Below are 25,748 nucleotides of genomic sequence, written 5' to 3'. Positions count from 1 at the left end.
TTTAAGAACCATTGACTTCGTGAATAGATTGATGATACTTCTTTATTTATTGTTAGCCTATATTTGTGTTTCTTTTGTAATAAAGAAATGCAGTAGCACTTCGTACACATGATCAAATTAGATACAGATATCTTTATTTATATACGTAGATTTAGAAGAAATTTCTTAAATATGTGGAATCAATAATCAGAAAACGTTTGTTTTCTACGTTACATACCGGAAAACAGTATTTTATAAGATCATATTGCATTAAAATCAAAGGTACTGAAAACTGAATTCTGTTAATGTAAGTGAGATTGAATTCTTGAATTATTTCTGGTTTAATGGGGAAAAAGGAAGGGGGGAAAAAAGACGTTTGATTTCAGGACTCCAAAATTTTAATGCTTTATCGGTATTCTATTTCCTGTGGTAATATCAAAATCCTGAAAGGTTTTCCATTATGTAAAGAAAGTCGATTCAAAAGCCAGAACTAACAAATACGTGCATATATATATATATACATAAAAAATATATTACCATCAATGCTTCATTTTCATTCTGAAAGTCCGGTGTTCGAAAGAAAATGTATGTATAGCTTTTTGCGGCGGTACATATTGCGAAATATCGTGCATTTATTCCATCAGTTTTACATAATATAACGCGTGTTTCGATATCAACAAGGGCTTGTATCATTCTTCAAAAAGTATTCAGCGCGTTTTTCTATTTCACTTAACACCTCTTCCTCTTTCTACAACCCCCCATTTCACCTACACTCCATTTTCCGATTCCATTGGCTTGATGGAAATTTTGAAACATTACTTACCTCCGGATAAAAACTTCTTCCCCCTTCCATCTTCCCGCCGAGGAGGGTTGCCACGGAGACATCGGCAGCAATCTATCGCCCATTTAAATGCGCCTACACTCGCAGCGCCAATGGAATTCCCCCTTTTCTCACTCCCCCTTAAAATATGTACAGGAGAAATCGTGTCAGATCTGACTCGTCTTGCCGCGTATTGAAGTCAAAATAAAGCTTGAAACCATTTATTAAAAATTATTTATTCTTCTATAAAGTAAGTTTTCCCCCGTTCTTCCTCCTCTTGTAAATTTTGACAGGTATTCTTCTCGTTGTTACGGATCTCCGACTGCAATCCATCATAACCCTTCTCTTCGGCGTGTCTGTGTTTTGCCGTATCGCGTTCGAAATTCGAAAGAATGGATAGATTGATTCGTGGAAGGAAAAGGTCCCGATTTCCTTATGTTGAATTTGTAGGTGGTGTGGTGATTGTTGCTGTTAACTGCAAATTTTGGATTTCCACAAAGAAAAAAAAATTGTTTATTGATGGTACATCTAGTTTTATTTTCTAAGATCACATTTGTCTGTGACTGTTTTGATAATATTAACCGAATGATAACATTTCGCATTAAGCAATCGGAAATATATCCTTCAAAATATCAGCAGAATTTAACCGTTATTATTTTAACAAATAAAATAATAGTCACAGGGCAGCCTTCATCTCGGCATTTGTAGGAAATTCACCAATTTCTTCATTCTCTTGTTAAGGAGTTTATCACGTGATCTTTGTGGATTGTTTCAGAAAACTTCTAACAGGTATTTTCTTAGTCATTGATGCTACAACGTGAATGTTTTGAGATATTTTAGCGCAAAAAAGCAAGGTCGTCTAGAATTCCGCTAGAATCGTTATTCGCTAATTCTGATTAATCAATTCTATCTTCCTAAAACTTTCAAAACGGACTCCTTTGTACAAGGTAGTCTTAAATCAAAACCAAGTTGCTTGGCGACGTATCTCTGCCATTTGACAATTTCTATATTCTCTTTTGGCCACATTTGGCGAATTCATCTTTTATTTGGTGATTTATTTTAGTTTTAAAAAATTCTTTGTATTATATTCTTCTTATAAGATTAACAGAATGGTTGATCACATTAACCGCAATCACATTAAACGGCGCCTAGTGTAGTATAATTACTAAAAATGAATTATTTTCATTAAGTGTGAATTTTATGTATATTTGATTCTTGAAGGTTTTGATGTTCTACTCGGTTTAAAGGCGTTTTTGACTGTTAAAATTTCTTGTTGTCCGGTGGCAACATTTGTAAATGTACGTGGGTATCGCAACGGAGGGAAGATCTTCTAGAACGGACGATTGGACTTTCAATGATGTTTTCCGTTGTGTCGCGTAAAACTTACCTTAAAGCAAAGTGGTTGAAGATTTTTGGCTTCAGTTTCATTTGCAAAATAATTAAAACATCGTGGATTTCTTGTGAAAATATCCAATGCAAAATTGGTTCAAATTTAATTAATATTGTAAAGAAATAAGATTCAACGTCACAAGAGCAGTAGAAGCCCATTTGTCCATACCCAAAGCTTCTCCTTCAGTTGCGATACTGATTTACACTCTGGGGCTCTTTTTTCAGTTTGCGCCGAGAAAAATTCAGTTGGCAAACTTCTTAGTTTTTAGTAACCTATTTTGTTTTCCCCTTTTTCATTCGACTGCATTAGCAATGTAGGTGTAAAGCCTAGTCATACCGAAGACGCGTACGTAATAATAATGGTTGTAAAATACTGTAAAATAATGTAAATAAAATTTATTATGTGTGTTACTAACGAGTGGAATGATCACTGAGCTCTGGATTTTATACTTAGACAGAAAACGGCGTACGATAATATAGTTAGCACAAGAGCACGCACGAAGATATGTGATAATTGCGTGTAACTAACTACTTTGAACCAGCAGCATCGACAGAAGTTGAAAAGTGCTTCCATAAGTCTTTTTCATTTAGCATTTTTATATTTTAATCAGAACTTGCAAGAATGATTTATATATATAAAACGTGTGACTTTGCTTTTTCCGTTTGCTCTTTTGTTAACAAAATTTTCTGTCAGTACTGATTATTCCTAATATCAGAAGTATTAGAAAGCATGACGGTTTAATGGCGTACGTGCTAAAGATCAGGCATTTGGTAAGTAACTAATAAAATAAATGAATCTTTCTCAATAACAATGCTATTACTTGATGATGATATTATGATTGTACAGTGTCTGTATGGATCAGATGTATATTGTTGCTTTTTGTGGGTTCGTAGAATTGGAGTAATTGTTGACAACACTTGATAAAGAATCAAAACACAATTAATTCGCCAATATTACACAGTACAGTTCCGAAGACATGTTTATAGTCGTCGAAAAACTACGATACAACGCTGAAACGATCAACAACATGGCCTTCAGGCTATAACGGTGAAGACAGCTTCACGGCAAAGCACTAAAGTACAGCTCCCGACTCTGTCGATCGCTCTCAAGCTAATTGCTGATCTCAAGACACTACGCCTCGATACTTTCTCCGCGTATAGGCAAGGTGTATTATAGCATAAGCTACCTTCGGGAATATTCCCGAGAAAACCGCTAAGAATGCATTCTAGAATCTTCTCGCTCCGTTAATGGCATATCACCAATTTTGTTGCCAAATATCACCAAATTTCGCGCTAAATCTGGCAACCTTTCTGGCGTAGGGTTACAGTAACATAAAGGGATCAGTTACAGTATAAATTAAAGTTATACAGGGACCGAATCAGAATGTCGCCAAATAATCGCCAAATTTGGTGACTTTTGGCTATTTTCCCCAAATTTGGCAATAAAAATAGTCAAAAACCATTGTCAGCTTGGCGATATCTCGCCAGTTTAGCGAGATGATCATTTACATTAATGTTAAATAGACTAGCCCCTGTAATCTTGTTTTTCCGGAAGAGCTTCGTCTCTTCAGACATTTCATTTTACTTTATACAAGAAATACTAGAATCTCACATATAATTTCACTAAAATTACATATATACATTCAAAATTCTTAACAACACATTACATGTTATCTCGTGCTGAGATTGTACAATTTTCTTTCTAGCCTTTCTCGTAAATCTCTGTGTAAGACAACTGTTAAGGCAAAAAAAAAAAAAAAAAAAAAAGTAAGTTTCATTTTAATCGTAAGAATTAAAGAGAGTTTCTCCCCATTCAGCTGAGTAGGATTCTGGGGCATTACAAAGCCACTTTGTCATTTTTGAATTGTATTCTTCTCCGTAGTTAATTTAACATTTCTTGACAGCTTTAACGTGCTTCAATCATCGCTCTTGAGCAGTTGTGTTATGATGCGTCTTTTCAGACTTGTCCCATTGACGTTCATTATTCTTTGGGGATGCTGTTATTGTTACATGCATATAAGTCGTTCTGTAAGCCGGTGATGTGGTACATGGCAGTTCCGCACAAGTGACATTTGCGCATATCATTCTTACGGAATCATAAAATATTTTAGGGGTTGCAATCAATTATGGGCAACGCGCAACACCTTCGCACAGCCTATCAGAAGCAATCAATCAGCTTTATGATCTATAGATATGGTTTTTCTTAATTTGTGTCCATTCCTGCTGTGATGGTTTCCTTAAGTATTTCTTGGGTATTATTAGTTTTGTTTTTCTTCCCCGATTTCTTTTTACAACACCTACGTAAAATGAAAATCATGCTTATAGATATATCGAAAGGCAAACCATCGCAGTCTATAACCACTATCGGTATGTATGCAACATTGTTTAAATTTATAATTATGCGTACATAGAGACTTTAATTTGTAAGTACGCTTTTATATGTAAAGTAATTATATTTTTAAGTTAAGATTTGTTATAACTATAATTTCTTGCTGAAGTGCACGATCTCTCCGAAATCCTTCGTCAGAAATTAAAAAAAAAAGGGGGGGGGGGACGAACTGTATAGACCCCAGCTGAGTTTAAAATGAACAATTGCTATACCTCTCGCCGAAAAAATTTAGAAATTATCTTTAATTATGTTGCAAAATAATTGCTTTGGAGCTATAAGAATAAAATGTTATTTAAAAAATAAAAAATTCTGTTATTTTTAACGTAAATCATTTTAATTATGGATTATTTTTCTATTTTGAGGTGAAAAAAATCACCTAAAAATACTGATTTGTGTATACATAATTTTGTGCGTAGTACATATAACAGTATTATGCGGATGTCAAATAAGGTACTTTATTTAAATATTTTGAATATAAAGTAGCCAAAAAAATTATCAAATATATCGAAATATATATACAAATTTTAATGCTCATAAATTAGGTATAAAGATATTGAGCTTTGAAATGTGCTGTATTTTGGGGATATTTTGACATTTTTTTAAAAGTACCTAACTCCTTAAGTTTTTTATCATTCTTTATATGTTAACATTAACACATACGTAATTTAAACATTTTGTTAAAATCGTTGTACAGTCTAGTTGCTTAAAATTTTGTAAAGCAGATTAATAACCAAAGTCGCTGCTCCAGGTTACCGAAAGATAATCAAAAAGATGTGCTTTTGGCCAGAACTACCACTAAACTATGCATACTATTGTTACACATCCAGGAATGAACGTTTCTTGCTTGCAAGTATGCGTGCTTTTCGAGTTGAGCACAGGGTAACGTGGGCGTAAGTCCCACTAAACCCCGTAAACTAGAGGCAGATGAAGCTTTAGTCATAATTCTAAAGTTCCTGAAGCAAGAAACGATAAACTCATTTGAAGAAAATGATTTAGTGACAGATCTCTTTGCTTTATAAAATTTGGTAAATAGGCTAATGGTAACCGTATTAAACTCAACGTCTTAACCTCGTCTTCTTTATCTCGTTGCAAATTCATAATTGTTGGATCTAATTCTGTATTCCATTACCTAAAAGCAAAGGAATTTCATGTCTCGCAACTCTGATGATTCCACAAAACAGTATAAAAATGCCGGTGTCTTTCTGCAAGTAGGCAAACTTTCGCCAGGATCACACCTTCACATGAAACTGCACAAGTTCATAAGGGTACCGGCACATTGGGATCTTCATGTCAGCGTACCTTCGTGTCTTGGCAAGCAAATATCGAATTGAAAAGGTGTCGCCATCTTTGCACAGGTTGGCGACTTTTCGCCATGATTATGAGCTTCACTGGTTTGGTTTATGCAATTATGGCAAAGCCTCGAGGGCTATTTGCCAAAGGGGAGGGATGCCTTCATGGAGGACTTTGTTAAGGGAAACTGGCTCGTATACACGTTACAAATGGGGAAACCACGAAAACGCTCATGCAACCAGCCCGTTTGCGGGATTCGAACCTCAGGCCGAACTACCAGTATTTAGCGACTTTACCGCTCGGCCGCTGGTGGGCCTAGACCTTCACTGTCTCAGAAGCTTTGATCACGGTTGCTTTCTTCACAATACCGAACTTCATAAGGATGCCGGCATATATAGTTTTATGTCAGGGCATCTTTGTGTCTTAGGGAGAAGCAATCAACTTGAAAAAAGGTGCTGGCACCTGTATGAAAGTTGGCAACTGTTTGTCAAGATTAAGACCTCTGAAATGTTGCTTTCTTCACGAAACGGAGCTTCATATTAATGTGCCAATATTGTTACGAAATGTACAGGCGCGGTGAGAAAACTTCCCCTCAAAGCAGTTTTAGAGTTGCCATAAAATGGCAAAAGAGGGCAGGGTTGCCACATTTGGCGAGAAATCGACCGTTTGGCGACAAAATTGGCGATATACCATAGTCGGTTGGAGAACATTTCTGGAACGAATTCTTACCGGTTTAGCACAGAATGTTCTCGAACACAGGCCGAAATCTATATAAACTCTGCTGCCGCAGTCAGTGTGTCTCAGAGAGTATGCCTTGTCTAGAGAGCCGTGCGGAATCGATCGAGTTGACAGCCGGGCAGCGAATGCCGAGTGGGTCGTCGAGTGCACCGAAGGAGTCTCTTAGTGCATCGTCGAGAGAACGTGTTGAGCTCCGGGAACGACTGACCCGAAGAGTCGGGAGCTGTGCTCATGTGTCGTCGAGTGCATTGCGAGTTGTAGCTGGAGAGTCTCGAGAGTACGTGGAGTTCCGAGAACGACCAAGCAGAGTCAGGAGCTGTACTCTGGTGCTTTGCAGGAAGCTGTCTCCAGCGTTATTGCCTGACAGTGTGAAGGCTGTGTCACTGATTGTTCCAACGTGTTTATAGTAGATCGACGACGATTGTAAAAATTGTTATTAGGGTTGTCCTGATTAACATTGGCTAAATAAAATGTGTTTCGATACTTCATCAAGTGTCGTCGTTATTCACTCTAAATCCACAAACCCCGTACGAACGTGAACGAAGAAAATAACGCAACAACTGGTGTTAGAAAAGGAAAAACGTAATAGTATGTTTGTGCCTTTATGCCACAGTACCCATACATTTTGGCGAACAATGAGCAATGTGAAAAAGGTGCCAACTTCTGTGGCACGGCAACTAGGAAACCGCGGTTAGACCAGCGCCATCTGTTCGTGTCGTAAACCTGAAAAATTGATCGTAAAATCAAACTTCAATCTGCATATGTGTTCAAAAATGCGATAGTTAAATTTTATTCTGTACGATATTTAGATATAGGGCCTGATAATGTAGGTAATTGTTATTTTTATAGTTACCAATGCGGCTTCGTAAACCTAAAATGTTATATTTAAAAATAAAATTTTATATTTATTATAAATAAGTATTATTTTATAAAACAAAGGGAAAAGAAATTTATTACGAAACAAACGAAAAATAAACTTTGTTTAAAAAATTTGAACGCAAAGTGATTTTAGCCAATAAAAGGAAGAACGTACTCGGAACTTTTATCGTATATTTAATAATCTTTTTTAAACTTCATCATCTCTAACTTACTTGTAGCATTTCTTTTTCCATTGATGGCTGTCACGTACATCATATAAGCTCAATCCACATTTTCATGGATCTTAAACTAGGAACATCGTAATTGCAGCAAATACACTCATGTCCATAAATTAAGGATAATTCGGAGTCACGCGGAAATCGAACTCTAAAATAAATATATCACCTGTAAAATCACCACACACATCTTCAAGAATCATATGCAAATTTCAGGAAGTAACCAGATGACACCGATGGTACGTCACAATGACGAGAGTGTAAGAGAGTGATATATAAGGAATACAGGCAAAGAAGTAAAATTGTTCGCAGGCGCTTTATAAGCATTTCAGTGCAGTAACCGAATAGTTACGACACAAAGAAAAATATCGGCCGTCTGGAATGTGGGCGTACCCAACTGGAAGTATCAGACGAACTTGTAATTGCCCAGAGTGTCATCTCCAGGCTTTGGCAACGATTCCAAGATGATGGTAATGTGAGTAGACGTTACAGCACAGGTCGCCCCAGAGTTACAACGCCGAATGTGGACTGGTATTTGGCAGTTACGGCCAAAAGAAACAGGCGGAGCACAGCCTCAGACCTGTCTCGTCAGCTCTCTTCAGCCACTGGTACGACAATTTCAAGGCAGACCGTGTACAGACGCTTAGGGCAGATTGGTCTATATGCTCGTAGACCTGTCAGATGCGTTCCATTTACTGCAACTCACTGTCAACTTAGCCTGGAGTAGAGAGCATGCATTGTGGACACCGCAACAGTGGGCTTGTGTAATGTTTCCCGACGAGTCCTGGTTTAGCTTGCAGTCTGATTCTCACCGGACTTTCATATGGAGAGCTCCAGGTACCCGTTACCGCCAAGGAAACATCATTGAACGACACCGTTACAGTGGTGCAGGAGTGCTCGTTTGGGGTGGAATTATTCTGGGTTCCAGAACTGACCTGCATGTTCAAATTGGAACCATTACAAGCCAAATCTATTGGGACGTCATTCTGGAACAACATGTACGTTTGTTTCGGTGCGCCATGGGCGCACAATTTGTGTTTATGGATGACAACGCCCGTCCTCACCGTGCAAACATCGTAAGCGAATGCCTTCAATCGGAGGATATCACCCGTATAGACTGGCCAGCATTCTCACCGGACTTGAATCCAGTAGAGCACGTGTGGGATATGCTTGGCCGACGAGTTGCAGCCCGTCAACCTCCTCCTACATGTCTACCGGAACTTCGGAGAGCATTGCTTTTCGAGTGGTGTAATATCCCCCAAGATCAGATCGATGATTTGATACTCAGCATGCCTAAGCGTTGTACGGATTGTATTGCATTGTCTGGGAGACATACAATGTATTAAAAATCATACCAACCATGTAATATTGGTTTTTTTGTAAATAGTTTTTTTTTTTTTTTTTTTTTTTTTGTAATTTGCTCCAAGAAGAAAAAATCGCTAATTTTTTTAATAACATCAAACATATAGCTTTTTTTTTTTTTTTTTTTTTTCTCTTTACCTTTTGTTTAATAAATAAGCTTTACAAATAAGTCAAATTTGTTTTGCTTCTAACTCTTCCTTTGCCTGATTTTGCATTATCCTTAATTTATGGACATGAGTGTAGTTTATGTAGTGTCCGGCATCTCAGTTTCCGTTCCTCGCAAGAACACAACTGATTTTACAAGAATAGAGTCGTGTTAATAAAAGTCTAGAAGGCTGTACAACTAATTAGCGAACCTCTGGATTATTTTATTTCATTGAAATGTCACATGTAGCTTGAGATGAAGTTTGGGGGGGGTGGACTAATCGCTCTTCCCTCGAATTGATAACATATTATAAAAGAGATGCTAATAGACTTTTATCTTTTATCAGGGATGAAGACTAACAAGTGTACTAAGGGTAAAATATGGAAGAAAATTCTTCAAGAATTAATTCCTATTGTCACTGTTTGTAATTGCTTGCACACATAAAATAACGGTATTTATTACTATTATTGTTATTATTCTTTAGATAAATGGTTGGTTTCTTAGAAACAATGTTTGTTGGAAGTGTAATTAGCGGATTTAAGATAAGTACAGAAAGGTACTGTAAAGTTCAGTATTATAAGAGACTTATTAGTTTGTTGTTCAGTGTAAATATTATGTATTAAATCATCTTTCTTGTCATCGTAAGTTGCAAAAGTGTTATTAATATAGGGAACTCAAAAGGGAAAAAACAGTTTTTCTCAAAATAAAATGCTAATAAGAATACGATTAATGCAATTAAAATAAAAAAATATATGTAAGAATGCTATTGCATAGTTTTTAAGACTGGGTCGAGGATCATTATAGCAACCGTTTCAATAAATTTCCAGTTGATGAAAATATAGTATATTGTTATTATTGTGGCTAATATCACGTATCTGATCGAATGAGAACAAGCCCACGAATTTTGTCATGACAAGGAGCGTAAGCTTTCTTCTGTTATTGGCATGAGCCTTGAACATCGTATAGGTAGGTGGCATCGCATAGGAGTTGGCCCAGTTCCATTGCAATTTTTAAAAGATGGCACCCCAGGGGACGGCCTCGATGGTCTCCCACTTCTCTTCTCTTATCACCAAACCGCTCGGAAGGACTTGCGTTTTGCCATGTATTTAAGTGTCTTTATGTTGTACATCCATGTCTTCTCCGGGATTCGAACCCACTCTGTTCGGTACGGCAGTTAGCATCACTAGCCACTATTCTTTCTAGACGGCATATAGTATTATTATAGTATTTTATGTTAATTAATCCGTTATTATGATTTAGACTTTACTTTAGGACGCGAGGGGTTCCTTATAACAAGCATTGGCTATATTTCTTTTAAAGGGGAGAAAAAAAAAACCTTAGTTTAGACTAATTTCAGTGACAGATTTTTTTATTTATTTTTTTCCTGTTGTTTCAGTCTTACAGAAATGGGATTTTGGACCATGGCTTAGAGGCATTTTTGTTTCATTGCCTAGAATATTAATCGGTACGACACTTCGAAAGATATGACCAGAATTCAAGAAATAAGATGAGACCAGAACTCGTTTTAGGTCATCAAAAGAGACCATAAGCTAGTTTTGGAGAGATATATTTTTGAACTTGGTGGCAAGCTGAGTTTTTTTTCGAGTGAAAATTTTGGATAATGATGAACTTAATGGGACTAAATATATTTGACTGGACATGAGTTTGCTAAAATGAGTTTTTAGAAATTTGAGGGAAGTTAAGTAAGTGAAATGAAAAAGGTAAATGGCAGTTTCACATCTGCTATTTTTATAAACATATTTTCTATTCCTATCTTAAAAATAAATAAAGACAGTGCTTTTAGATAATATAAATTAATTTTATTATTTTTTATAATAAAATTTATTATGGTATAAATATCTGGTTTTTCCCATGTGTAACGTGTATACGAACCAGTTTCCTTTAAAAGTCCTTCACGAAGGCATACCTCAGTTGGGAATAAAATTACTGAATACTTCGCCTGAAAGCTCAAATGGGAATAAAACTATTAAAGCTGTTTTCGAAACTGGCTCAGTTGACACTGAATCTTTATTATTTTTGGGGAGTTGAGTGTAATTTTTTTATTGAAATAATCGGAAAGCTTACAGAAATTGCTTTATTCATCTTTTTTTCTTCTTTTTCGGTTATTATGGCGGTAACTGTGTATATTTATTGCACTACCCTTTTCATGTAACCTTAGGCATTGTAATTTTTCACGTTTTTACTTAGCTAAATTACTGTGATATAACTAAAATAGGTTTTTATTAAAAAAGAAAGAAAGAAGTCAACTTTTTCGCCAAGAGGAAATGTTAACTCTACTCCAGCTAGCTTTCTGTATAAAGGCTAGTTTTCCCCCTGGCGGGCACTTTCTTTCCCCACGGTATATATATACCCTCTCACCCCCTATGTACTTTTCGTTTTTGCATTATCTGAAATGATATAAAGCCCGCCGCTGCGTTTCAAATCGGCAAGTGTTTCAGAGAGTGACTTACATTAGCGAAATGAAATTGGTAACTATTGGCTCACCTTCCCCCAGTTTCCTGTTGCCTGGCAACTGTGCCTTTTCCTTTTCCCCCCACTTCTTTCTTTAAATATATAGTAGACGACTCATAGGAAACCCATTTAATGCGATGTGTTTAATCTAGTTTATAGACCTATTTCATTCCAATGTTGGCATTCCACTTTTTTGGCGTACTTATACTTTTTGGAAAGCTTTAAGCTCTTTCGAATCCCCCCCCTTTTTGGTTATATATTCTTTCGATACTTTCTCATCACCATTTGATAGAAAGGAGTAAGTAAAAATAATGGAATAACTTTTTTCCTCTGCAGAGGAGCTTCGAATCATAGAAGTGGTAGAGAATCAGAATTTGCTTTTTATGTATTATAACCGCTCGCATAAGTTCTTTCTCTCCTTTTGGGGTTATGTATTTATTTATTGTTTAGTTTTATTTGATCCATATGTGTGTTGTGTTGCTTTTGTGTGATGATATGGAAAATACCTGTTTTCTGAGTTTGGGAGCGTTTACCCGTACTTTACCAGTTTATGATTTATAAAGTGTTTTCTTCAGCCGTCGTTTCCAGAGAATGAATTTTTATTTTGTATCTTTGTATAGAGGGTTGTGTTGAGTTGCTCTATAATACTCTTGAGAAAGGGTGAATGCAATATTCCCACCTCAAGGTGAAAAGCTTTGGCCCCTTGCTATTTTGAAAGCTCGGGAGTCTTTCCGAACTTTTAGCTTCTCTTGTGGATTTGAGTTGTTCATGTGCATCGTGCCATATTTTTAGCATTATAGAAAAGTGGATTTTGTATATTTGGGTTATTTTAGGCAAACGAAACTGTATTTTACTTTCCTTGTAATATCATTTGTAAGTAAAATTTTGGTGTTGGTTTTTCTACTCAAAGAACATTTAACCTGATTTGATTAAAGTTTGAGTTTTAACGAGAAGTTTATCTTTAGTTTGGAATATCAGCTTCTGAGCAGAAAATTTGCTGAACGGCTAGTAGTTGGACCTGTGGTCCATTCTTGAGTAACGGTTTGGTTGCATGGTCGTTTTCGTGCTTTTTCCCATGTGTAACGCTGATACGAGCCAATTTACCTTAGAAAGTCCTCTACAAAGGTATCTCTTCCCTTAGTTAGATAGCCTTTTCGCGCTGTGCTATAATCAAATAAACCAACCAAAGCAAACTTTACCTTTTTTGGCATTCTCGTAGAAATTTTCAAAACGAAGCAAAATTGAACCATAGATTGACACATTGGTTTAATAGATAACTGTGCATTTCGAGGAAGACTAACGTGGATCCTTCTTCCTCAGAAAGCAAAAATATTGTGCAAGGTCTTAATACCTTTGCTTCTGGCTTGTGTTTATATACTACGTTAAAATGTATAAGTTTATTTGTGAAGTCCAAGAGCATCCTGAGGTTGGATTTGCTTTGTTTTAAACATCAAATTGGCTTGCTTAATCTCCAGATATCTATACATATGTATAATATTTCAAAAATTAATGATTATACTGTCTGGGAAAGGGTAATATGCTTGTGTAAAGGATTACTGTAACTAGTAAAAATATTTAGCAAATAAAATAGTGTTGCGTTCTACGGGTTCGTGGATTCGGAGTAATTGACGATAACGCTTGATGAAGAATCAAAATACAATTTATTTGCCAGTGTTACGCAAGAGAATTCCAGAGACATGTTTACAGTCGTCGAAAAACTACGATAAACCTGATGAAACAATCAGCAACACAGCTTTCAGGCTACAACAACAAAGCACTAAAATACAGCTTCCGACCAGTTGGGTCGCTCTCAAGCTAATCTCTGAACTCTAAACACTACTACTTAACGTACTACTGTTTTACTGAATTCAAGACAGTCCTACAACACTACTCTCTCCCAGGACAGGCAGGGTATATATAGCTATCTTCGAGAATATTCCCGAGAAAACCGCCAAGAATGCGTTCTAAAATGTTCTCGCTCCGTCTATGGCATGTCGCCAAATATCGCCAAACGGGCGATTTTGTGCCAAATCTGTTCCTGACACCCGCTTTGCGAGAAAGTTGTCTGACTACAGCTGGGCATTTTGCTAAAATTAAGCAAAATAAAATCAAATTAATTGAATATTTTAAATTAAGAATTAAAAACAGTTAAAAAATTGTTCCATAATATTTTATGACAAACTGCATTTTTTTATTCATAATTTAACGTTTTCAGAAACACTGTTTTGAATTTCAATGGCAGGAACTATGTAAATGGTATTAATTTTGTCCATACGCTTGATAAAGAACAAAATTAAGAAAATTAAATACTCTTCTAAGGTTTTGACCTACGAGTATTAGCCAACAATTGCTTTCGACTTCTGACTGATGGTTTTTCCATTTAATTTGTATGTAATATTTTTATTATTTTTACCTTATTTGCTATTGTTCGTGCTTTGTTACTTTTTATAACTTTGGAAAGTTTAAATTTTTCATTATATATTAATGCATACATATAGATTCAAACTTTTATTGCATTCTTTGGTGATCATAGACCTAATCCATTAATGGTGATGGTGACAGTATCTTTGCTTAGTTGTACCTCAGTTTTTGCCAGAAATATTCTGTAGAGGATTTGCACTCGTCAATTTCTTTCACCAGTGACTCCAGAGAATTTCGTTTCGACGGATTTCGAGTGCTCCTGTTTGTTACAGAGATAATAGTTACAAGTGTTCTTGCCTTAACCTGGATTTGAACCCATTACTCCCTGATCACCATTCCATTATAGGGTTGCGAACTCAAAATGCGGATAGGAAACGTATTCCCTTAAAAATTGATTGTTACTTTAAAAGCAAACAGAAATTAATATTAACTGGGAAATATTAATCTTAATTAATTCGTTAAACAGCATTTAAATACTTTTTTGAATATTATTACAGCAACCAAGCAAAATTTTCATTGCCAGAAATAACATATGTAAAAATAATCTTTCTTTATATAGTTAAAAAAAAATGTTGCTGCTGGCTTGCATGAAATGAAGCCATAAAAGAGATTTTAAAGGGGGCGGACTAGCTGTGATTTTTCAGATATTCTTTTATTCTTTTTTTTTATTTTAAGAATAAATAATATGCTCTCCTAATTGAACTTGCAATTGGCCTCATTTTACCTTTTTTCCTGCAACGGCGCCACCTATCGTCGCTTTTGAAACACCTAACTCCGAAACTTGTCGGCACCTTTTGAACGTTAATGAGAACGCTAAGCTTGGCCCTTCCAAGTTCTTCGCTCTCTCACTCTTTTTATCGAAAAGAAAGAAGGTAGAAAAAGTAAGATTTTTTTTCCGTACCCCCCCCCCAAATATCCCGCTGTCTTTTAATCCGTAATTAACCGTTCTTGTTGTCCCTGTGCAATAAAAGGCCCTATTGGTACCCTTAATTAAAGCATTATACCACTGTCCAGAGTGTCTATTGTGTCCCTCAATAAAAGTGAGGCAGTCATTTAAAATAATTAGGTACTGGGTTTTTAATAAGGAATCAATGATCCAAAAGAGGAGTAAAATAAAATTAAAGCGAAAAAAAGAGAGGTTAAAAAAAAGCACAAATTAAAACGACGGTGGGGGAGGTTCGAAGTGGTGGGGGTTATGAAATTAAACGAATCTCGAGCAGTTTTTTTTATTTGCTCCATTTTTTTTTCTTTTTCTTTTTTTTTTTTTTAAAAAAATAAATGAGAAAGTAATTCGTCGTGGAGTTAAGTGGTTCAGTTTTCTTTTGTTGCAGACGAACTTTTTTTATTTTATTTTTCGGCAGACGATATTTTTTTTTCCGGTTTCTTTGTGACCTGAAGCGTTCTATTTGCGGCAAATGTGGAATTAAAAAAAATTTTTTTTTCCGTCTTGCTAATTTTTATTATTGTATAATTGTTTCTTTTTCTCCCCCTCAACATACCTAAGTAAAAACGTTTATTTTTTGCCGATTTTTTTTCCCTCCTCTTCTACTTGACTTTTTTTTTTCCCCTTTCCGCCTGCTCTTTTCCCTTTTTGCAAATAAGGGTAGGAATGAGATGATAAAAAAAGATATTATTTATTTGAAGCTGATTGTCGGAACAATTGTAACTCTACTCTAATTATCAGGTGGTAGTCGCGGATAAAAAGACTGAATAGCAGTTAATTGTTCGGGAGATTTGTACTTTAATGTCAACACTCCTTGTCCATTGCAAAATTAGCCTTTTTTATTTACTCCCCTTTCTCCCCTCTCTCTTTTCTGTTGTTTTTTAATTTTATTTCTTCTCAGTGCTGAGTTTCGTTTCAGCTGGAGTTGGCTCATTCGAACCTAATTTAGAACTTCCTTTTGTCTTCTGTTGCGTTTTTTACGCATTTTGTTCTTGTTAATCTTTTTTGGTAAATAATAGTGGATTTGACACATGATGATATAATTTTGTTACAACTCTTAACCATATAGAAATGAGTATGTATTAAAATTCGAGAATTCATCTTTTATTTCGAACTCGTGTATGCAACAGAATTGAATATAGTAGCTGTAATATTCCATCGGTTAGCTGTAAAATTGCACGTGTTTTACAAATATTCAACTTTCGTGTCGTTTCTGCTTCTGTTAATAAAATTCAGAGTTCTGTACTTAAAAATCTTATTCCCAATACGAAGTCCTGGATTGTATATAGGATTCCATGCTACTGTCGTTTAATTGGCATTAATCAAAATAACACAGTCTGTTACGTGTTGTGAAAGTTGCACTTCAGAGTCACCGATCCTCCTCTCATTTTCATTTGTAACCTGTTTCGTCATCACTGCACATAAAGGAATTAGAGAATTCGACTTTTTTACTGCACCTGTCGTTACCATGGTTATGAGGCATATTTTGTTTATTTTATGATGGTTTGCTGGGGAAATGGCCCTAAAGTGCCTGTTCTAATGTAACTGACTGTAATGCCTTGGGTGCGCTCAAAACGTTTTCTATGCCACGGTTTTCTAGCGATTAGTTGAACAGTGGGATACATGTATCAATATAACAGAGGAAGTATGTCAAAAAATGAGAAATATCTATTGTTGATAATCGCACGGTGCAGTGGACATGCACGAAGCTAGTACTAACCCACGTTTTCGATAATTATACTTTAACTCTTTCTCATCGACAGAGGCCAAAATCTGTTCCTCTCAAACATCTGAAACGCCGCACTTTCTTACGCACCTGCGAAGTAAAATTCTACAAACCTACTTAAGTGAAGCGATTACTTCTCTCTTGGGATCTTTGTGCGGTTTCACCTACTGTGTGTGCAGTTTCCCTTTAGGACAGAATTGCAACTGCAGGCATCAGTATTTAAACAAAAGAGAGGGAAGGTGCAGTGAATTAAGAAAGCTACTTTAGTCGCTTCAAAAGAATGACTGCCATGTTATTTAACAACTCCCAAAACCAATGGGGGAAAGTACCGGATAGAAAATGGACGCAGGCCTTCGAGCGACCTGCCAATGTCTGAACGCGCAGGCGATTTCAAGGCGTTAAACAGATAAGATAAAGTCTCTATTCCTTGAATTATTTTTTGTTTTATACTAGTAGATGTCACGGTTTGATTTGAATTTGCCTCAATGACAATATTTGCTATATTCCCTACGGCCTCACATTAGTTTGTTAAGACTTCGAACATATTATGCACGAAAAAAGAAGCCCTGTTATATAACAAATTTTAATTAATTTAATGCTTTTATTTTGAAAGAGCTTGTATAATTCTTATTATTTGTATACTATTAAAATGTTACAAATGTATAAAATTTTAATAACTTACAAGTTATTCTCTCAATTCATAAATCAAAAATTCGTTTTGTGGCTTACATTGTTCCATGTAATAAATCTGAAATGGCTTGACACTTTTTAAGTTATCGCTTTTCTAGTTGTTCTCAAAACATTATTTATTAAATATTCGTGAAAAACTAAATATACAGTTATAAATTTATTTTATAATAATGATATTTTTTACAATACCTTGGTACCTCTTAGTAGTAGTCTCAAACTTGCAGCCCCCCCAAGCAATTTTATGCGACGTGCGAAGATATTTCAATTATGCGTTTATTGCAAATACGGTGTTACAAAGATTTCAAGATATTAACCATTTGAAATCCGACTTCCTATTATTTTCATTTCTATTAAAAATGGACATGAATAATAAATACACCAGATAAATATATAAATGAAGCTAATTTAGAGTGCGATAAAAATCTTACTGAAAAATTTGGAAGATACAGATTTTATTAATTTTTATTTGTTCCTGTCAAAAAACGAATAAACTCATAATGAGTTCGTAATGAATAAAATAAGATTGTGTTCTACAGGTTCATGGATTTGGAGTAAATTGATGGTCACTCGATGAAGAATGAAAACGCAATTTATTCTCCAGTAATCATTATTATACATGATAGTTTCAAAGACAGGTTACAATCCTCGAAAAGCTACGACAAACACGCTGAAACAATCAGCAACACAGCCATCAGGCTATCAGCCTATAACCGTGAACACAACTTCATCGCACAGCACTAAAGTACAGCTCTCGACTCGGACGATCGCTCTCAAGCTAATCTTTGAACTCAAGTCCACTACTTTCTCCACGTACAGACAGGGTGTGTATGTATATATGTAGATAGAGAGAGCTTTAACCTACTTTCGAGAATATTCCCAAGAAACCGCTAAGAATGCGTTCTAAAAGAATGTGTTCTCGTCCCGTCTGTGGCATATCGCCAATTTTGCCGCCAAATGAGCGATTTATCGCCAAATCTGGCGACACTGCTACTTTCTGGCAACCCTAACTCCGTTTTGCGGGGAAGCTATCGCATCGCAGCTGAGCATTTTGCAACACTAAATGAATGAATAAAAAACGGATTTTGCAATACGAGTATAAACTCAATGCGAATTTGTGCACTAAGAGTAATCGCCTTGTTTGGGAATGCATTTCGTGAATAGCTTTTTCGTGAATACGTGAATAGCTTTTTTCACACTTGAAAATTAATATGAGGAGAACCGATTGCTCGATAAGTATCTAGAAAATGTGATGAAACTTATTTCTGGTAATCTTTATCCAAGGCTATTAATTTTATCCGAATCGAAACGTCATCAAGAGTCGAGCTGTAATAAGAAATAAAGAAGTTCATAATTATTAATATGCAGACTATGTTATTTTATTCATGCGTGGAAGAAAAATGTAATAAATAAGAAAGAGACTAGGTTGTTATTACTTATTCCCATGTTTTGTTCCACTTGACAAATTTTATTTGAAAGCTTAGAAAGTTTCCATAATTTATTTTAATTTTAAATTAAAGTAAGTTATTGAATGTTTAATTAAAGATCTTAGAAGTATTTGAAAGAAATGCCAGTCTAAGAACTTAATATTTATCTCTAGGTATGTTTGAATTATAGTGTGTAATCAATAAAAGTCACTTAAATGGTACCAAACTTTAGATTTCAAATAGAAAATAAATATAAATTTAAATTTTACCCCCACCTTTGCGATATTATTGGTTGGCAAGAAGTAGTTTTGGTTTGCACGAACAGATATCGCTATGTTCGTTTTGTTATTCTTCTATCATTCTTATATATATATTTATGACACTTTCAAAGTTTACAAAACTTCTTAAATGGTAAAAATTTCAACTTTCTGAAGTCTTCCTTGTAAAGCATGCAGTGGATATCTTTAAAAAATAGATACTTCGGTTATAAAATAAATATCTTCACATATATCAGCAGCTATTTCAGTAATGAAGATTACCTCAAATCGCACTTGAGTTTTTTGCTATTAAGGGCCTAGAAGTTATATGAGCGCGGAATCATGAAGTTACCAGAAAGTTGGCAAAAGATAATCGAATAGAGTGGAAGATATTTGACTGATTAAAGCTCATTTTTTGTTTAGGGAAAACTAAGTTTTATTTCGCACTGAAAAACCGAATTTTTTTCCTGCCAACCCGATTATTATGAAGATTTACGTATGTTTTGAGGTATATTTAATAAGCGAAATTTAAAATTTATTTGAAATAAAATTCTTCATTTTATTAAAAAAAAATTCTGGCCCATTAATTTGCTGATTTTGAGTTCGTCACGCATATCTAACTTTCAGACCTCTACTTTATAGGTCTAATAACTGCTGAAATAAATCATAGCTGATATATGTGAAGATGTTTATTTTGTAGTCGAAGAAACTTTTTTTTTTTTTTTTTAATATATCCACTGCATGCTTTATCAGAAAGACGTTAACAAGTTGAATTTTCTCTCCCTCCCTTAGGATCAAGTCTCTTCTCCATTTCTGCTTCTAGTCACGTTTTTCCCTCTTTCGTGTTGAGAAAGGATTGACGTTTCAAGAATGCTTCTTTAGCAATGATTGTTCGAATCGTTTCGCATATTTATTCATTTCAAAAATATGTAGAACAGTGTATGAGTAAGTTTCATTTTCGATTCGAATCTCAGTTTTCGTTTGAAGTAATTCAAACTGTTTTATTACTTTGGCACATTTTGAAACAATTTGACATAAATTTTATAATCAAAGAGTGATGTTCGAAGAAGATTGGTATATGCTCGTTTTACACTGTTATTGCTAAGGAATATGCTGTTAAGTATAAATTCTAGAATTGGTTATGTTTCGAAAACAATATCTAAAAAGAAAAATAAATTAAAAACGTGAACAGAAATGAATTTGTTTAAAACGTACTCCATATAGGTATCCAGTCCTATAAGGAGACAGCCCTAATGTGTTTTGCCATAGTAAAATTGCCAATCTAGTCTCCAAAACAAAGAGTAAGAGCACAACCATATAATATGCTGAGGACAAAATTTTCAAGATCTTTAAATCTTTGAGATTTTTAAAACAAAAAGTAAAAACTCATCTTCATTCGTTGATTCCATCTTTTATTATCTTGATGGGAATTCTGAACAAATTTGGGAATTACAGTATTTTCCCCACTGTTTAATTTAGGTGTGATATGCAGAGAATTTCAAAATGGAGGCAATGAATTAGGCTTAACCATAGCTTAATTTGCATTATTATGTATGAGTAAATATATGGAAGATATTTATCAATAAGATATTTAAAATGGCGCAGCCATTTTTCATCTGTATATGCTGCTTCTCGGAATGAAGACCAAAGTTCTTTGACCAAACGATCCGGCTGGGTTACCACATTCTGAATTTTAACTCGCATTGCAATCGATGCCTTCATGTTGCATAAAATCGAGATGAAGAGTTTAAATTACATCAATAAATACAACGTATTAAATATGGCATATGCAAAAATATTAAATACAACATATATAAAAATTTCTTTCTTCGTCTGTGAATGTATAGAATAAAAGCAAAGTTTAGCAAATATTTAATAAATAGATGATAAAATGTAATAAATAAACGAGTTGGATTGCTGAATGATTGCTAAAAAAGGAGAATAATTATTAATCTTCAAAACTGTAATTATTTAGAATGTTGAAATATTCTGTAAATTTGGCAAGGCTAGCATCCGACTTTGACATCTCTGATTTTATCTGAAGTTTGTATTAAACGTAATATATGTGTAAATGAACGATAACATGAGAAATTTTCGAATAGAAAATACTATTCTAATCTCGAACTCACTGCATGATACGTTGCTATAAATTAATATTGTTAACCATTGGGTGACGTTTTCGGTGACCTGATTCTTCGTAATTCCTTTTTGATTTGTGTAAGGAATATATTAATTAAGGTGCTAAGCCTAGTAATTCTGAAGGCGTAAGCCTAATAATTCTTTATATAAAGGCTGTATTCATTATATAAATAAAGTACTATACGCGTTTTTGAATATCAGTTCTGTATAATATTAAAGTATTGTTTTAATCTGATGTTTTTCGAATCGTCTTAAACTTATAAGATTTCATTAGAAGACTACAGATTGCTTACCAGGAATTGCGAGTTCAATGTTTGGTGGTACTATTTACCATTTCATGTTATATTAAATTGTGATATATGTTATCTAATATGTTTTATTTACGTTGAATATATTAAATTTTCTTTTGATTTTATCAGTGTCACTAACATCTACAAAACCGGTTTTTTCCGGAAGAAAAGCAGACACCGTTTTATCGATTTTAATAGCCGAGTTGATATGCATCTTACGTAATGAAACTTTTTATCTTGCTAAAAGCTTTAAATTTTGTTAAAAAGAAAAAAGAATTTAGATCTTTTGCATTATCTATTAATCTCTTAAAGGAGGGAGACTCGAGAAAATAAATTAACTTTTCATCTCTATAAAAACATTGCACAGCTTATCTCCGTAAATTAGAGCAAAAAATAAGCGGAAGTTCTAATCTAAGCTACAGAAACTGGGTTTTTGTTCTTCAAACGTTAACTCGAAACTCGCGCGGTTTCCCAGGTGAAAGAACGCCCTTCCTCGCCCTCCCCCTTTTCTTATCGCGCGCGAAAAAAATAACTTTTAGGTTATCGTCTGTTGTTGCCAACCCTTTTTCCTCTTAAATGTCGGCCATTACAAACCACTTAGACATCATCCAGATTAGAAAGGAAATTGAACGGAAATTTCGTTCGGTTTTTGGCAACTTTTTTTCCCCTTCCCTCTTTCTACATATGGCGATTGGCGGAAGTTGCCATCAAAGAATGGAAAGTTGCGAATTTTTAGGGGCCTAGGAGTTTTTTTTTTTTTTTTCGTTATTATTTTTTTCACACATCTGGGGACTTTGTACATATTAAGTTACGTAATAGTTTTTACTCATGTATTAAATTATATAGTATTGCATATTAATAAAAACAAAGTGTCATTAGTTTAATAATCATGTTTTTATGCGAATTGTCTAAAGTTGGTAAATTATTAAAAACATATTTTGTAAAAACTGCTATTTTTCTTGTTTCTTGTTGTAATATTTGCAGTATTTCGACAAGTATCTAAGATATAGTATTTTGGATAATTTCTGAAAACACCTGTTGATTTGCTATTCGCTATCTTTGATAAGTTAATGAATTTTGAGTTACAAACTGAGCGATTTAAAAGCAATGTGTTGCCACTCGGCAAAGTAAGGTATTTGTCTTTCAAATTTAATCATCAAACTCATGATTTAAAACTAATGTGCTTCCGCTGCCCGAATTAATTTTTTTTTTTTTTTTTTTTTTTAAATCTTCCACGCGCTAGTGTATTGCCATTTGGCAAAGCTTTAGGTATTTAATTTTTCTTTGAAATTTAATCTGCCTATTATATGGATGAGCAAAGTAAACGATATAAAAGCAATAAACGGAATTCTCCACCTTTGTTATTATTAATTACAACTTGTACCCGTGAAATGGCATTAGGTGGGATTCATTAAAAAGATTAGATATTTTTTGTAATAATTATTTTAGGCGGTTGGTTGCGCAAGCGACCCACTTCTGAAGTAGGTTGGTAAAATAAATAAATAAAAATATCAGTCATTAGTCACTGGTCCTTTACAATGCACTTCTTCGCAAATTTTTACACCGGCAATTTTCGTCATACGTATATCGTTCCAATGTCATTTATAGGTTTTTATTGAGCTGATGAATTTGAGCTGGGTGTGGGTGGGTGTGTTGAGTTATGGCAAAGCACACGAGGGCTATCTGCCTAAGGGGAGGGATGCCTTCGTGGAGGACTTTCTAAGGGAAACTGGCTCGTATACACGTTACACATGGGGAAAACCACGAAAACGCCCATGCAGCCAGCGCGTTCGCGGGATTCGAACCTCGGAGAATTTGAGCTGGAATAAAGTGGGTGTTGCCATTCGACAATAACGAAATTTTTTTCTCTGTAATCGTAAGAACACTATTGTTTTAAATCATCACAAACTCGAGCGCATACCTTCAAATAGCAATATCTGAAATTTCATTTTGATTGGTTGAGCGCATAGGCTGCTAGGGGTTCATATATTGAGGCAGTTTTTTATGACCACATTTGTAGATACATACATACATTTCTGAATCTGATCCCGATAATAGAAAAGTACCAAGTACTTTGAGAATACTTTGTCTTGAAAACTGAAACACTGAAAGCAAAAAGTGAAAACCTTTGAAGATTTGAAGAATCTGCATGAAAAAGACTAAGGAAACTAAAGGATCACGATATCGTCAGTAATACTGGTAGAACAGTTTTTAATAGAATAGATTCATTATTTTATAGATTTTTAAAAATGTGACTGTTATCGTAGAAGAGAATGTTAAGCACTATATAGGAAAATTGATTTTTGCAACTATATGCCAAACGGATTTACTAGAAGGTATTAAAACAAAAGATAAGTCTTCTTTTCTGGCAGAAATAATTGTTCTTTATGCACTTTAAGAAATCTCCTTTTGTCTTCGCCTTTCCTTGTTCTGCCCACAATTAATTCCAAAATTTACGAATTTTACCTTTCAGTGTCTTCCTACCAACTGTAATGAAAAGTTAATTTTTTTTTTTTTTTTTTTTCCACATTTAGAAAGCCTGAATCGGGAAAGCTCTAAATGCGATATCACTGTCTCTAATATTTACTTGCGCACATGGCGCATTCCATTTTGCATAAGAAATGTGCTTTTTCATTGAGCCATTTGGCCAAACAACCCCGCGCCAGAAATTTTCCATCCAGATCAATGGAGCATGTCTGGATGTTTATGGATCGTTGAAGGTGCTGATGACAGTAGGGCTGAAACGCATGGCTGGCCAATCTTTTACCTGAAGAACAACACTTGACGTTAATTATCTTGGTGCACAGGCTTTGTGACCGGGCACTTACAATGTGGGAGAAATAATTCTTATTGTCTTGTATGTAGCCTTTGATGCTGAGGTCTTTTCTAGGTTTCTAATGTTGTGTTTTTTTTTCTTTCAGAAGTATGAATTTCATACTGAACCTGCTGTCGTGTTATGCGACTGATGTTATAACAGCTTGAAAAATTGGTAAGTTTTCTGTATGTTAACATTATTATTATTAACCGGCGCAGCCCCCAGTCCACCTAGCTGTTGTAAGCCGGCTATATGACTAAAAGGAGGGCCGGTGGATCAAAACAAAAACGAGGGAGGCAGCAGCCCGGCTACATCCCCCCAAAAAAATGAAATTAACAAAATTAATAATATAAGTTAATCTATGATAAATATAAAAAAATAAAGGATTCCTGCAAAATCACGGTCGCTAAGGCATTTAGATATCTCGTGGCAATGCAGCCAGGTTCAATCGGTTACTGCAGAACATAATCTATGAATTGATGCTTGTATTTTCTTGTTACAAATATGATTATCAGCAGTGACATTAAGTCTGGTTACTTTAAAATCATCACTCGGCAGTGCTTGCCTCCTTGTGCAGATCGGCCTGTATTTGTCGACACAAGAATTTTTCACAAGAGATCCTGGCATAAAAGCTCCAGACGGCATAATTCGCAAGTGCACGTCAGTATCGCAACCGAGGGAGGGTTTTCTAGAACGAACCATTGGGCTCTGGGTAGTATTTTCTCTTGTATTATACGTGAGCTTTGCCGCGCTTAAGTAAGATGGTTGAAAATTTTTTGTCAACCAGTTGCAAGGTAATTAAATCATTGTGGATTCCTTGTGAAATTTTCAAGTGCAAAATTAGACAAATCATTGTGAAATCGGTTTAAAAAATTTGAAAGGAACATAAATACATGCTGAATATTGCAAAGTAAAATGTAAATAACAACTTTCAAAGATACAAGAGCAGTAGAAGCTCATTGGTCTATATCCGAAACTCCGCCTTCGGTTGCGATACCAAGTGTGCGCTCGAGATCTATGCGTTCAGGTATACAGCCAATTAAACGGCAGTGACGTAGGCTAGTGGAGGGGACTGTTCGCCTCGGGCGGCACATTTTTCGGGGGCGACATTTTTCCCATGAGGCACTCATTTTATATGGGTTGCTGGATGATCGAGGAAGGTGAAGAATAACGAGATTACGAATTGCTATACGGAATTAAACTAGCCCCCCCCGCAAAAAAAAAAAAAAAAAAAAAAAAAAAGATTTAAATAAAGATAAAATTTAGATATTATCTTTATTTAAAAAAGATAAAATTTAGATAGAGGTAATTTTTTTTTTTTTTTTTTACTCTATCTAAAATATTTAAGGAAATCACCATTAGATT

General features: G+C 34.9%; 1 protein-coding gene across 1 annotated transcript in view; it reads left to right on the top strand.

Annotated features, from left to right (window-relative positions):
* LOC118185123 (LIM domain transcription factor LMO4-like) overlaps positions 1-25,748 on the top strand; it is a 380,922-nt gene that overhangs the window by 80,247 nt on the left and 274,927 nt on the right. The window contains exon 2 of the mRNA XM_035354926.2: positions 24,490-24,557. The gene's annotated coding sequence lies outside the window, so the exon portion shown is untranslated. The remainder of the gene's footprint in view (positions 1-24,489; positions 24,558-25,748) is intronic.

Source organism: Stegodyphus dumicola, chromosome 12 (assembly GCF_044657685.1).
Source record: "Stegodyphus dumicola isolate Sdum_Otavi_A_Nest chromosome 12, ASM4465768v1".
Taxonomy (NCBI): Eukaryota; Metazoa; Arthropoda; class Arachnida; order Araneae; family Eresidae; genus Stegodyphus; species Stegodyphus dumicola.
The sequence above is the reverse complement of the archived record's forward strand: the minus strand, read 5'-3'. Positions and strand labels throughout refer to the sequence as shown.